Source organism: Cervus canadensis, chromosome 10, assembly GCF_019320065.1.
Source record: "Cervus canadensis isolate Bull #8, Minnesota chromosome 10, ASM1932006v1, whole genome shotgun sequence".
NCBI lineage: Eukaryota > Metazoa > Chordata > Mammalia > Artiodactyla > Cervidae > Cervus > Cervus canadensis.
In genome coordinates, this window is record NC_057395.1 from 25,972,732 (window position 1) to 25,986,238 (window position 13,507).

A 13,507-nucleotide genomic window follows, 5' to 3' on the forward strand; every position below is an offset into this window, starting at 1 on the left:
TATTAGTTGGAGGCTAATTACTTTACAATATTGTAGTGGTTTTTGCCATACATTGACATGAATCAGCCATGGATCTACACGTGTTCCCCATCCTGACCCCCCCCTCCCACCTCCCTCCCCATCCCAACCCCCTGGGTCTTCCCAGTGCACCAGCTCTGAGCACTTGTCTCATGCATCCAACCTGGGCTGGTGATCTGTTTCACACTTGATAACATACATGTTTCAATGCTATTCTCTCAGATCATTCCACCCTCGCCTTCTCCCACAGAGTCCAAAAGTCTGTTCTATACATCTGTATCTCTTTTTCTGTCCTGCATATAGGGTTATCGTTACCATCTTTTTAAATTCCATATATATGCGTTAGTATACTGTATTGGTCTTTATCTTTCTGGCTTACTTCACTCTGTATAATGGGCTCCAGTTTCATCCATCTCATTAGAACTGATTCAAATGAATTCTTTTTAATGGCCAAGTAATATTCCATGGTGTATATGTACCACAGCTTCCTTATCCATTCGTCTGCTGATGGGCATCTAGGTTGCTTCCATGTCCTGGCAATTGCAAACAGTGCTGCGATGAACATTGGGGTACACGTGTCTCTTTCAGATCTGGTTTCCTCGGTGTGTATGCCAAGAAGTGGGATTCCTGGGTCATATGGCAGTTCTATTTCCAGTTTTTTAAGGAATCTCCACACTGTTCTCCATAGTGGCTGTAGTAGTTTGCATTCCCACCAACAGTGTAAGAGGGTTCCCTTTTCTCCACCCCCTCTTCAGCATTTATGGCTTGTAGACTTTTGGGTAGCAGCCATCCTGACTGGCGTGTAATGGTACCTCATTGTGGTTTTAAGATTTGCATTTCTCTGATAATGAGTGATGTTGAGCATCTTTTCATGTGTTTGTTAGCCATCTGTATGTCTTCTTTGGAGAAATGTCTGTTTAGTTCTTTGGCCCATTTTTTGATTGGGTCATTTATTTTTCTGGAATTGAGCTGCAGGAGTTGCTTGTATATTTTTGAGATTAATCCTTTGTCTGTTGCTTCATTTGCTATTATTTTCTCCCATTCTGAAGGCTGTCTTTTCACCTTGCTTATAGTTTCCTTTGTTGTGCAAAAGCTTTTAAATTTAATTAGGTCCCATTTGTTTTTGCTTTTATTTCCAATATTCTGGGAGGTGGGTCATAGAGGATCTTGCTGTGATTTATGTCGGAGTGTTTTGCCTATGTTCTCGTCTAGGAGTTTTATAGTTTCTGGTCTTCCATTTAGATCTTTAATCCATTTTGAGTTTATTTTTGTGTATGGTGTTAAAAGAAATAAAAGGAATCCAGATAGGAAAAGAAGAAGTAAAACTCTCACTGTTTGCAGACGACATGGTCCTCTACATAGAAAACACTCTAGACTCTACCAGAAAATTACTAGAGCTAATCAATGCATATAGTAAAGTTGCAGGATATAAAATTAACACACAGAAATCCCTTGCATTCCTATACACTAACAATGAGAAAACAGAAAGAGAAAATAAGGAAACAATACCATTCACCACTGTAACAAAAAGAATAAAATACATAGGAGTATATCTACCTAAAGAAACAAAAGACCTATATATAGAAAACCATAAAACACTGATGAAAGACATCAAAGAGGACACAAATAGATGGAGAAATATACCGTGTTCATGTTGGAAGAATCAATATTAGGAAAACGAGTATACTATCCAAAGCAATCTATAGATTCAATGCAATCCCTATCAAGCTACCAACAGTATTTTTCACAGAACTAGAACAAATAATTTCAGAATTGAATGGAAATACAGAAAACCTCGAATAGCCAAAGCAATCTTGAGAAAGAAGAATGGAACCAGAGGAATCAATCTGCCTGACTTCAGGATCTACTACAAAGCCACAGTCATCAAGACAGTATGGTACTGGCACAAAGACAGAAATATAGATCAATGGAACAAAATAGAAAGCCCAGAGATAAATCCACATACCTATGGACACCTTATCTTCAACAAAGGAAGCAAGAATATACAATGGAAAAAAGAAAACCTCTTTAACAAGTTGTGCTGGGAAAACTGGTCAACCACTTGTAAAAGAATGGACTAAACATCTTTAAAAAAAGAAAACAAAACACTTTATTGAGGTATGATTGATTTGTTGTACACTTTAATGTATTTGACTTGATGAGTTTCACAGTATCTTTTTAATGTTGGCAGCATCTTTAGGCATGTTCCATTTTCCAGCCCTGATGTTTCTACTTTTATTAGGATTTGGATTTAATTAACTTTTGTCTTGTTGATCCTCTCTATTGAATGTTTATTTTATACTTCAATCTATGTATATGTATATGTATATGTATATTTTTGGCCATACAATGTGGCCTGTGGGATCTCATTTCCCCAACCAGGGGTTGAACCCATGCCTCCTTGCATTGGAAGCATGGAGTCCCAACCACTGGACCACCAGGGAAGTCCCTGGACTAATGTCTTGACAATAAAGATAAGGAAAACTGGGCAAATCATCAAAGAGGGGCAGTCGTGTTTTATCATCAGTAAGTATGGAGAAAGTGCTGACTTGGCCTCGCTGCTTAAGGGGAATTTAGTGGAAGATCTCAGTCACTGCCTCATTTGTTTTTTTTTTTTTTTTTTAGTCATTCCTACAACCAAAAATGATTGCAGCCATGAAATTAAAAGATGCTTGCTCCTTGGAAGGAAAGTTATGACCAACCTAGACAGCATATTAAAAAGCAGAGACATTACTTGGCCAACAAAGGTCTGTCTAGTCAAGGCTATGGTTTTTCCAGTGGTCGTGTATGGATGTGAGAGTTGGACTGTGAAGAAAGCTGAGTGCCGAAGAATTGGTGCTTTTGAACTGTGGTGTTGGAGAAGACTCTTAGGAGTCCCTTGGACTGCAAGGAGATCCAACCAGTCCATCCTAAAGGAGATCAGTCCTGGGTGTTCATTGGAAGGACTCATGTTGAAGCTGAAACTCCAATACTTTGGCCACCTCATGCGAAGAGTTGACTCATTGGAAAAGACCCTGATGCTGGGAGGGATTGGGGGCAGGAGGAGAAGGGGACGACAGAGGATGGCTGGATGGCATCACCGACTATATGGACATGAGTTTGAGTAAACTCCGGAGTTGATGATGAACAGGGAGGCCTGGCATGCTGCGATTCATGGGGTCAAAAAGAGTTGGACACGACTGAGCGACTGAAGTGAACTGAACTGAACAACCAAAGGGCACCCTGGTTTGAGTGCTTACTGCTCTTCATGAAAAGGCACCCTAAAGTCTGCTTTAATGAACGTATTTTTAATTCTCACATCTAATATCTGCTGTATTGATGCTACACTAAAGAAAACCTAGAGAAAGAGTTGATGTGTATGTCTGAAACTCATCCAAAGAAACGCAACCCGAAATCACCATATGGGAAATGATCACAGCTGCCTTCGTACTGCTGTGTCCAATAGTCAGAGATGGGATGCTTCCCACGGTCTTTGCTGCTCTTGAGGATCAAACGGAAGATAGAAAACAGTAGCCTTGAGAGTCAACAAAGGACAAAAGCCTTCCTACCCTGGGTCTGAGTTGGTTAACTCTGGGCAGGTCTAGTCCTCCAGCCCCCGTGGGGAAGAATTGAAGTGGGGAAGAGGAACAAGGGGTTCCTAAGAGATTCCCAAGTCCTGCCCAGGCTGTTTCCACTTCCTCCTTGCCACTCTCAGTTCCTGAACTTAGCTGTTCCTGCTTCCTGCATAAGCAGAAGCAGGCCCAGAGCACTGAGTTGGGAGGTACACTGTATGGGCATCCCTTAGACACATCTATGTTCTCACATCCCTTCTCCCAAACCCGGGAGCCTCCATTTTCACACCCGATTGTGCCCCTGAGAGTTATAGAGAAGTCTGCAAATCTGTTGAACCTTCTCTGTCACCTGTATAAAGATTCAAAATTCTCTATGCCTGAGTTTTCTCACTGTTTCAGTTTTGGGTGCCTATACAGTGCTGGTTAATTTCTGTCATCATAATCTAGTGTCTGTTCTGTCACCACCGGCGGGCCTTAGTCATGTCTCTTAAATTTGAGAGAGGTGGGGTTGGACTTCCTGGGTTGCTTAGATGCAGAAGAGTAGTACCTTTTAATTCCCCTAAATATTTTTGTGCCAGCTAACATTTAAACATTGTACTAAAATAAGGCTAATGATGAAATCATTATTACATAAAATTCCAGGCCTGAATTTTAATGATAGGAGAGTGATGATCAATCATAATATCTATGCCCTTTATTCATGCTTTCATCTTAAATATGACATGGCGTGCACTTAAGAGAGCTGGCAGAGAACTAAGTTTCAATAAAGAATCCTGCTTTTCCAATCTTCATTTAGGCTTTTTCTGCTTTAGCTTTCACATTCAAATTTTAAGTAGATCATAATAGTAGTATTTTAAAACTTGATAAAAATAAAACTTGATTAAAAAAACTTAATCTGAAGCCAGAAATAGGTCTATGATCATTTTTTTCCTCATTCATACATCACATATGTACTGCTGCTGCTAAGTCGCTTCAGTCGTGTCGGACTCTGTGAGACCCCATAGACAGCAGACCACCAATCACCTCTGTTCCTGGGATTCTCCAGGCAAGAATACTGGAGTGGGCTGCCATTTCCTTATGTGTTGAGGTCCTAGAAGATTCTGGGCACAAGCAGATCTAAGATGCCTCCTTGCCTTGAGGAGCTCAGAGCTTAGTAGAGAAGATAATTCCATGAACCAATCATTTCCAACACTATACATGCACTATAGCAAGACCAAGGGGTACACAGAGGAAGACCATTGGATCAGACTGTGCAGGTAGAGGAAGGAGAGGAAACTGGGTGGTACTGAAATTATGGTACTTGAGTAAAAAAGAAAAAAAATGCAACATAATCACTGCATCTTTTCATTTCATTGTTGTAGTTACACAAAAAGTAGTTAAGTTCAGTCCTGTAAAAAGTTTAAGATATACAGAAAGTCATGAACTAAAAGGAGAAATTCCCCCTCCCACCCCTCTACCCCTCTCCCCTTCTCTCTCCTTCTCCATCCTTCCCTTATGCCCTTCCCCCTCCCACTTCCTTCTGCTCTCTTCTGTTTACAGTGACGTGCCCTTATGCTGGGGGGTGTGTTCCAAAACCCCCAGAGGATGCTCAAATTCTCAGAGAGTACTGAACCCTGTATATGCTGTGCTTCTTCCTACACATACATTACAATGATGAAGTTTGATTTATAAATCAGGCACAGTAAGGGATTAGGAACAATAACTAATAGTACAATAGAAATTACAGCTGCAAAATAAATGTGTCACAGATCTGAAATGTACAGTGTAGGGAATGCAGTAACTATGCAATTTATTTGTATAGTGACAGATTGAATCTAGACTTATTATGGTGATCAATTTGGAATGTATAGAATTATCAAATCAAATAGATAATTATCAAGTTATCAAATCACTGGAACACAATTATCAAATTGTGTACCAGGAACTAACATAATTTCATAAGTCAATTATACTTCAACAAACAAACAAACTCATAGAAAAAGGAGATCAGATTTGTGGTTACCAGAGGTGGGGGGGTGGGAGGAGAGAGAACTGGATGAAAGTGGCTAAAAGGTACAAACTTCCAGTTATAAGTACTGGAGATGTAAGGTACAACATGATAAATATAATTAATGCTGCTGTATGAACTTGGGCAAACTCTGGGAGATAGTAAGGGACAAGGAAGCCTGGTGTGCTGCAGGCCATGGAGTCGCAAAGAGTCAGACATGACTTAGCAACTAAACAACGTTTTATAGGACCATTAAGAGAGTAAATCCTAAGAGTTCTCATCACAAAGAAAAAAGCTTTTTCTATTTCTTTAATTTCGTGTATATATGAGATGATAGATGTTCACTAAACTTACTGTGGTCATCAGTTCATGATGTATATAAGCCAAATCATAATGCTGTATATCTTAAACTTTTACAATGCTGTATGTCAATTATATCTCAACAAACCTGGAGAGAAAAGCAGTTTAAGAGAGAAAATATTTGCAAATGGCACATTTGATAAAAGACTGTTACCCAATTACATAAAGAACTCTTAAAACTCAACAGTAAGAAAATAGACACCCCAGTTAAAAATGGACCAAAGGCCTTAACAGACACCTTACTAAAGAAGATATACAAATGGCAATTAAGCATATAAAAAGATGCCTCATAGCAAATGTCATCAGGAAAATGCACATTAAAACAATAATAAGATACCACTGCACGCCTATTAGAATGATCAAAATTTGGGACCACTGACAGACCCAATGCTGGTAAGGATATGGAGCAATAGGAACTTGAAATAAATAAATAGGTAAGTAAATAAATAAAAATGAAATAGTACAATTATAACCATATGCTATAATAAAAGTTATGTGGCAGTGCTTTCTCTCAAAAAATATTATTGTACAAATATAATGCCTTTACCACCTTAACTAAGCACTTATCACCCACTGAGTCCTTATTTAAAGTCTGAGGTGCAACAGCAAAACTAGCATGAATTTCTTTTTTCTTCTTCACAATTTCATGGGTGGATTTGTTCTTACTGTAGATTGTAGCAACTTGGTCATATGATATTTTTTCTTTTCTTATTAAGTTGAGAATGATCACCTTCTCACTTACAGGAAGCACTTAGCAGCTTCTCCTTGGCATAATCCAAATTGTCAGCATCACTATCCTGCTCTTTGGGCCATGATCAAGTGAAATATGGGTCCTTGAACACAAGCACTGCTATGTGCAACAGTCCATCTGATAATCGGGATGGCTAGATATGCTGGACAAAGGGATGATTCCCGTCCTGGGCTGGACAGAGTGGGATGGCACAAGATTTCATCATGATACTCAGAACAGCGCACAATTTCAAATATATGAATTGTTTATTTCTGGAATTTTCCATTTAACATTTTTGGACCCAGGTTGACCATAAGTAACTGAAACAGCAAGAAGCAAAACTGAGGATAAAGGTAGGGGAGACTAAGTAAAGGAGACCATTCCTTACATATTGTTTTATGACTTGCTTCCTTTCTACTTGACACAATGCCGTGGAGATCTTTCCTTATTTTAGTAACAGGCTCATCTCATTATCACAAATCTCATGGATACAAAACTGTCTTTTTTTTTTTTTTTAGTCCATTGTGTACTTCATTGAGCTTTTAGCTCAGTTCTTAGCTGAACAGCAGAGAACTTGGTCGAATTCCTTCTAGATAAACTTGGTCAACTCTGAGTTATTCTCCATCGCTGTTAGGTAAATCCTCAGTGAAAGTTGGTGGCCCTCTGCCTAGAAGTGACCTGGGATGGGGACAGGGGGCTTATGTGTTGTGGCCTGGCGATAGAGACCGTTGATGGATTGTGGGAGGCCCCTTCTCCTAGGATCCACCAGGATGACCTCTACAAGACCACAGTTCTTCTACTCAGGCCTTTGGGTTCAGGAAACTTCCCAGCTTGACTCTAGTTCCCTTTGCTTCTGCCCTTCTCCCCTCAGCCACTCAGCCTCCCTAAGAGAATCCCTGGGGCTTTGGGCGTCCTCGTCCTTCCACCTGGAGCCTCAAGCGGTCAGCCCTGCTCCATGCCCAGGGCCCTTCGTGGTTGTTCTCTGTGAGGCTTTCAGCCTCCCAGGACACACCCAGTCATCGAGGCCTAGATCTCTGATCTGGGACTTCTGGCCCACAGCAGGACTGATTCTGCTGCTCTCCTACTCTGAGAAAATCTCCCAGCTGCACCAAAAGGGTTTTTGCCCATCTCTTTCTAAAAGGCATGTGTTCATCCCAAACTATCAATGTTTCAAAGAAATATTTACGTATATATATCTTTTTATATGAATGTACTAGAATTTCTCTAAGATAGGTACCTACAAGGTAGAAATAACAAGTTATAGCCAATTGCTTTACAAAGATAATTTACCTTCTGATGGTGTATGAAATGTTCTTTCTCCCACACCCTCACTGACCCTAGACACTGTGTTTTTAAAAATGTTGCTAATCTAATGAGCAAAATAGGATTTTTGATTTAATTTTTTTTTCATGTCTTGAATGAATTAGAACTGGAGCAAGACATCTTTCCATGTTCATTGACTGTTGCAGGTGGAGTCCTAGGAAGCTGATGCTGAGATGGAGATCAGGGAGCAGGAAGTTATTAGGGAGTGCTCTTTTGATTACCTTCCATGGGGGAATATCCACTCCAGTATTCTTGCCTGGAGAATCCTATGGACAGAGGAGCCTGGTGGGCTACAGTCCATGGGGTCACAAAGAGTCAGACACAACTGAGTGACTTGGCACTGGTACATGGGGGAAGGGAGGAAGGCGGGATGAGGCAGAGGGACAAGTTGGGCTGTACAACCTCAGCTGAACTTTTGTTGATCTCTGATGCCAGGATGGCCCTTTGGAGTTGTCCTGAGTTAGTGCACAGTGGCCAGCCATGTGCCCCCAGTCCTTGAATAGAGGCCGCCCTGGGAAGGCACATGCCCTTTCATGAGACCACTCTTTTCCACTGAGGCTCATTCCCAGAGAGACGGACAGCTGAAGGCAGTCAGCCAGCAGCCCTCTCAGCAGCTGGGGATATAAATCCTTCAGGACTAGGACATAGCATGGCACACATTACACTGACTATATTTATTAATTTTTGAATTGCCTGTTCATAGTCTTTCTGGGTTTTTTTTATTGATTGGTAGTGGTACTTTATTCTGGATGTTAATCCTTTAAACAGTACGTGTGTTGTAAATATTTTATCTCAGTCCCCTGCTGGTTTTCAATATTAAGAGGTCATTTATTTTGAAGACCTATTACATTTTTAGATAATCAAATTTGTCCATTTCTCTTCTCCAAGATTATAGAAATATTTATATTTTCTTTGAATTGTTCAGTCAATAAGTCGTGTTTGACTCCTTGTGACCCCATGGACTGCAGCGTTCCAGGCTTCTCTGTCCTTCACTATCTCCCTGAACTTGCTCAAACTCATGTCCATTGCGTCGGTGATGCCATCCAACCATCCCATCCTCTGTCGTCCCCTTCTCCTCCTGCCTTCAATCTTTCCCAGCATCAGGGTCTTTTCAAATGAGTCAGCTCTTCACATCAGGTGGCCACAGTATTGGAGCTTCAGCTTCAGCATCAGTCCTTCCAATGAATATTCAGAATTTATTTTCTTCAGGATTGACTGGTTTGATTTTCTTGTTGTCCAAGGGACTCTCAAGAGTCTTCTCCAGCACCACAGTTCAAAAGCATCAATTCTTTGACACCCAGCCTCCTTTATGGTCCAACTTTCACATCCATACATGACTATAGAAATATTCATACTTTCTTTGAATAGTTCTATGTTTTTTAAAGAAATGTCTAAAGCTCTTTGATTTCTCTGGATTTGTGTTCATGGTAAGAGGTAATGTCCAACATCATATATAATACTTAGTAGACTCTTCTCTATAGGCTGATGTAAATGGACATACATCCTAGGATTAAAATTTTCACTTAAATGGGAATATTTTTTGATTCTGCAATTCCAGTAATCTGTTATCTGTACTTAAGCATTTTCTCATTCTCATGAACTTGAAAATAAACTTGTCTTATTGATTACATTAAATGTATAGACTAAACTGAAATATTACAACTTTAAAACATTGAGACTTCACAATGAAGAACACCTCTCTGTCTCTTTCTTTTTAAGATTTAAAAACAATTACATTTAGGAACTTCCCTGGTCATCTAGTGACTAAGACTTCATGCTCCCAAGGCAGGGGGCCTGAGTTTGATCCCTGATCAGGGAACTAGATACCACATTCTGTAACTAAGATCTGGCACAACCAAATAAATATTTTTAAAAATTACCTTTGGTAAAATTTTATAATTTTCTTCATATAGGACTTATAAATTTCTTGTTAGGTTTACTTCTAAGTATTTTGCTTATTTCCCTCCCTTTTGTCAATGGAATCCATTTTTTTTTCTTTCATTAATGTATTATACTATGCATGTAACAATCTGCTTGTTTAGTTACTAACAATTTATTATACCTATGTTCATAGGTGAAATTGTTTATGATAATATTATATTAATAAATCTTACATAGTTTTGGTAACAGACACATTTGAAACTTTACCTGTTTTTCCTATCATATTTATATAAATAAAAAAAAATATGAGCCATCTGTTCATTTATGGTATAGCAGAAGCCACTCAAAACCCTTTTGTCCTAGGGTCTATTTCAGGGTTTTGGGGTAGTTATTTATTTTCCTATTCAGGTTTCTATCTTCTGGGCTCAATTTTGATAATATACATTGTTCTAGAAAATTAACCACTTAGGTTTTATATTTTATTGCTATAAATGTCTACATAGTAATCTCCTGTTATGACAATTTCAAGCTATATTTTTGCTTTTTTTTTTACCTTATTTGACAAAATTCCAGGTGCTTTTATTTTTCCTTTCGAAAAAGGTTTTATTGATTAAGCTAATCTTATAGTTTTAATTTTAGTTTTTAAATTTCTTACTTTCTGTGGATTATTTTATTCTATTTTCTAGATTCTTAAATTAAATGATTGATATGTCTTATTGATTTCTAATCTTTCTTCTTTTCTAACATATACCTTTATGTCCATAAATTTTTTTCGAAAGTTCCCTGGTGGGTCAGTGGTTGGGACTCCACGCTCTCACTGCTAAGGGTCTGGGTTCCATCCCTGGTTGGGGAACTAAAATCCCACAAGCTGAGGGGTGCGGCCAAAAAAAAAAATTGTACATACCATTTTTTTCTAATCACCACTCTGCCTGCATCTCACAGGTTTACAGTTTCCTCATTTTTTTCTCTTTTCTAAAAAGTTGGTAATTTTACTTTGAATGTCCTTTTGATTAAATATTATTTGGAAATGAAATAACAAAAATATTTTTAATTGAGATCTTAAGATGCCAGAAATAAAGAATGAAGTGCTAGAAGTCGGTGGGAATGATGACCTGTTGGCCCTGTTTCCTAAGGGAAATCTTTTCCCCATCAGGTCTGCTAAGGCAGTGGTTCCCAACCTTTTTGGCACCAAGGACTGGTTTGGTGGACGACAGTTTTCCTGCAGGTGGGGGGTGGGGGAAAGAATGGTTCAGACAGTGATGCAGCAGATGAAGCTTTGTTCACCTAGCACACCACTCACCTCCTGCCGTGCAGCCAGTTTCCTAACAGGCAGCAGACAGGTACCGGTCCGTGGCCTGGGGATTGGTGACCCCTGTGCCAGGGGTTGCAAATCCAAGGGCTCATGACCTGGGTACTGCACAGGTTTGAAAACTAGAACTGAGTTGTGTGTATAAACCTGAGCTCAAAAGTCAGCCCCACTTGTGGAAAGGCCATTAGAAAGAACTGGGCCCCTCTGCCTGGTTAAGGAAGGGGCAAAGAAGTTTGCCATGAATCTCAGTAAGTACTGGGCAGGCTATTTTCTGCACACTTACAATACTGTGTCCATGGGAAAACTTAAGGCTTTTTGCCAGGCTTTTAGTTTCCTGTTGATGCTGTGCAAATTACAGTAAATTGGACAGAACACTGTGACATGTCAGGGGGCTACTTCATCCCACCCCCAAACCAGGGAACCCTCCAAGAGAGCCTGGATTAGCCATGTAAGGTGTATGACAAATGCAACTTAAAACAACAAAATTTATTATCTTACGATTATGGCAGTCAGAAGTCTGAAATGGATTTCACTGGGCTAAGCTCAAGGTGTTAACAGAACTGTATGTTTGAAACTTCGTATTAATACTTTGGCATTCCTTGGGATCTACATTTAAAGTATGTTCCTCTAGAGAGGATGCAACTTGGACCTTTTTTTTGCCATACAAATAACAGGACTCTGGCTCCCCAAGGTGGGTGAGTACACACAGTGGCTAAAACGCTATAGACTTGTCAGTCCCCTCTTATTACCTCACCTAGAGTCAAGACCAACACAGGCAAATACTCTTTTTTTTCAAGGTATATCTTTTCTAGTTAATCCACTTAAAAAATCATTTTTAGGTGAAGGTTCTGACTTTCATGGGTATCCTCAACTCCGCCTGCTTGGCCTTTACTCTGCTTGGCCTTGGGATTCTGGGCCATCAGGGATCTGCAAATGTCCTCAGGTTAACTGCTGGTTTGAGTGATTTGAAATAGTGCGTTCAAGTGCTTTACAGCCTGATTGTTTTCCCTTACTTTCTCCACAGCAGAGATACATCTTTTTGAAATATACTTTTTCCTATATTTTATCCATCACTTAAAAAGGATTCTGGCACTTTCATGGCGGTCCAGGGGCTAAGACTCTGCACTCCCAATGCAGGGGGCCCAGGTTCGATTTCTAGTCAGGGAACTAGACCCCACCTGCTCAACAAAGATCCTGAGTGCTACAACTAAGAACCAAAGCAACCAAATAAAGAAAGAATTAATTATTTTTTAAAAAGGGTTCTGTACCTGGATGATTCCACCAAATTTTATCAAATTGCTGGAAAGAGAAACCAGAAGACAATCTTTTAAAGGATAATGATTGAGAATTTTCAATCACGGTAAGTTATAAAGGCTCTAGGGCAGTGGCTGAGAGGAGCTACCCCACGCCCGAGGTCAGGGGTGGCAGCCAAGAGAAGCAACCCCACGTCCAAGGAGCGGCAGCTATGCGGGCACAGGAGGGCTGAGAGGAGCTATTCCACGTTCAAGGTCAGGAGGGGCGGCCGTGAGGAGGTACCCCTTGTCCAAGGTAAGGAGCAGCAGCTGCACTTTGCGGGAGCAGCCGTAGAGATACCCCACGTCCAAGGTAAGAGAAACCCAAGTAAGACGGTAGGTGTTGCGAGAGGGCATCAAAGGACAGACACACTGAAACCACAATCACAGAAAACTAGCCAATCTGATCACACGGACCACAGCCTTGTCTAACTCAATGAAATGAGTTAACCCATGCCGTGTGGGGCCACCCAAGACAGACGGGTCATGGTGGAGAGGTCTGACAAAATGTGGTCCACTGGAGAAGGGAGTGGCGAACCAATCCCTTCAGTATTCTTGCCTTGAGAACCCCATGAACACTATGAAAAGGCAAAATGATAGGATACTGGAAGTGGAACTCCCCAGGTCCGTAGGTGCCCAATATGCTACTGGAGATCAGTGGAGAAATAACTCCAGAAAGATTAAAGGGATGGAGCCAAAGCAAAAACAATAGCCAGCTGTGGATGGGACTGGTGATAGAAGCAAGGTCCGATGCTGTTAAGAGCAACATTGCATAGGAACCTGGAATGTTAGGTCCATGAATCACGGCAAATTGGAAGTGGTCAAACAGGAGATGGCAAGAGTGAACGTCGACATTCTAGGAATCAGGGAACTAAAATGGACTAGAATGGGTGAGTTTAACTCAGATGACCATTATATCTACTACTGTGGGTAGGAATCCCTTAGAAGAAATGGAGTAGCCATCATGGTCAACAAAAGAGACTGAAATGCAGTACTTGGATGCAATCTCAAAATGACAGAATGATCTCTGTTCATTTCCAAAGCAAACCATTCAAT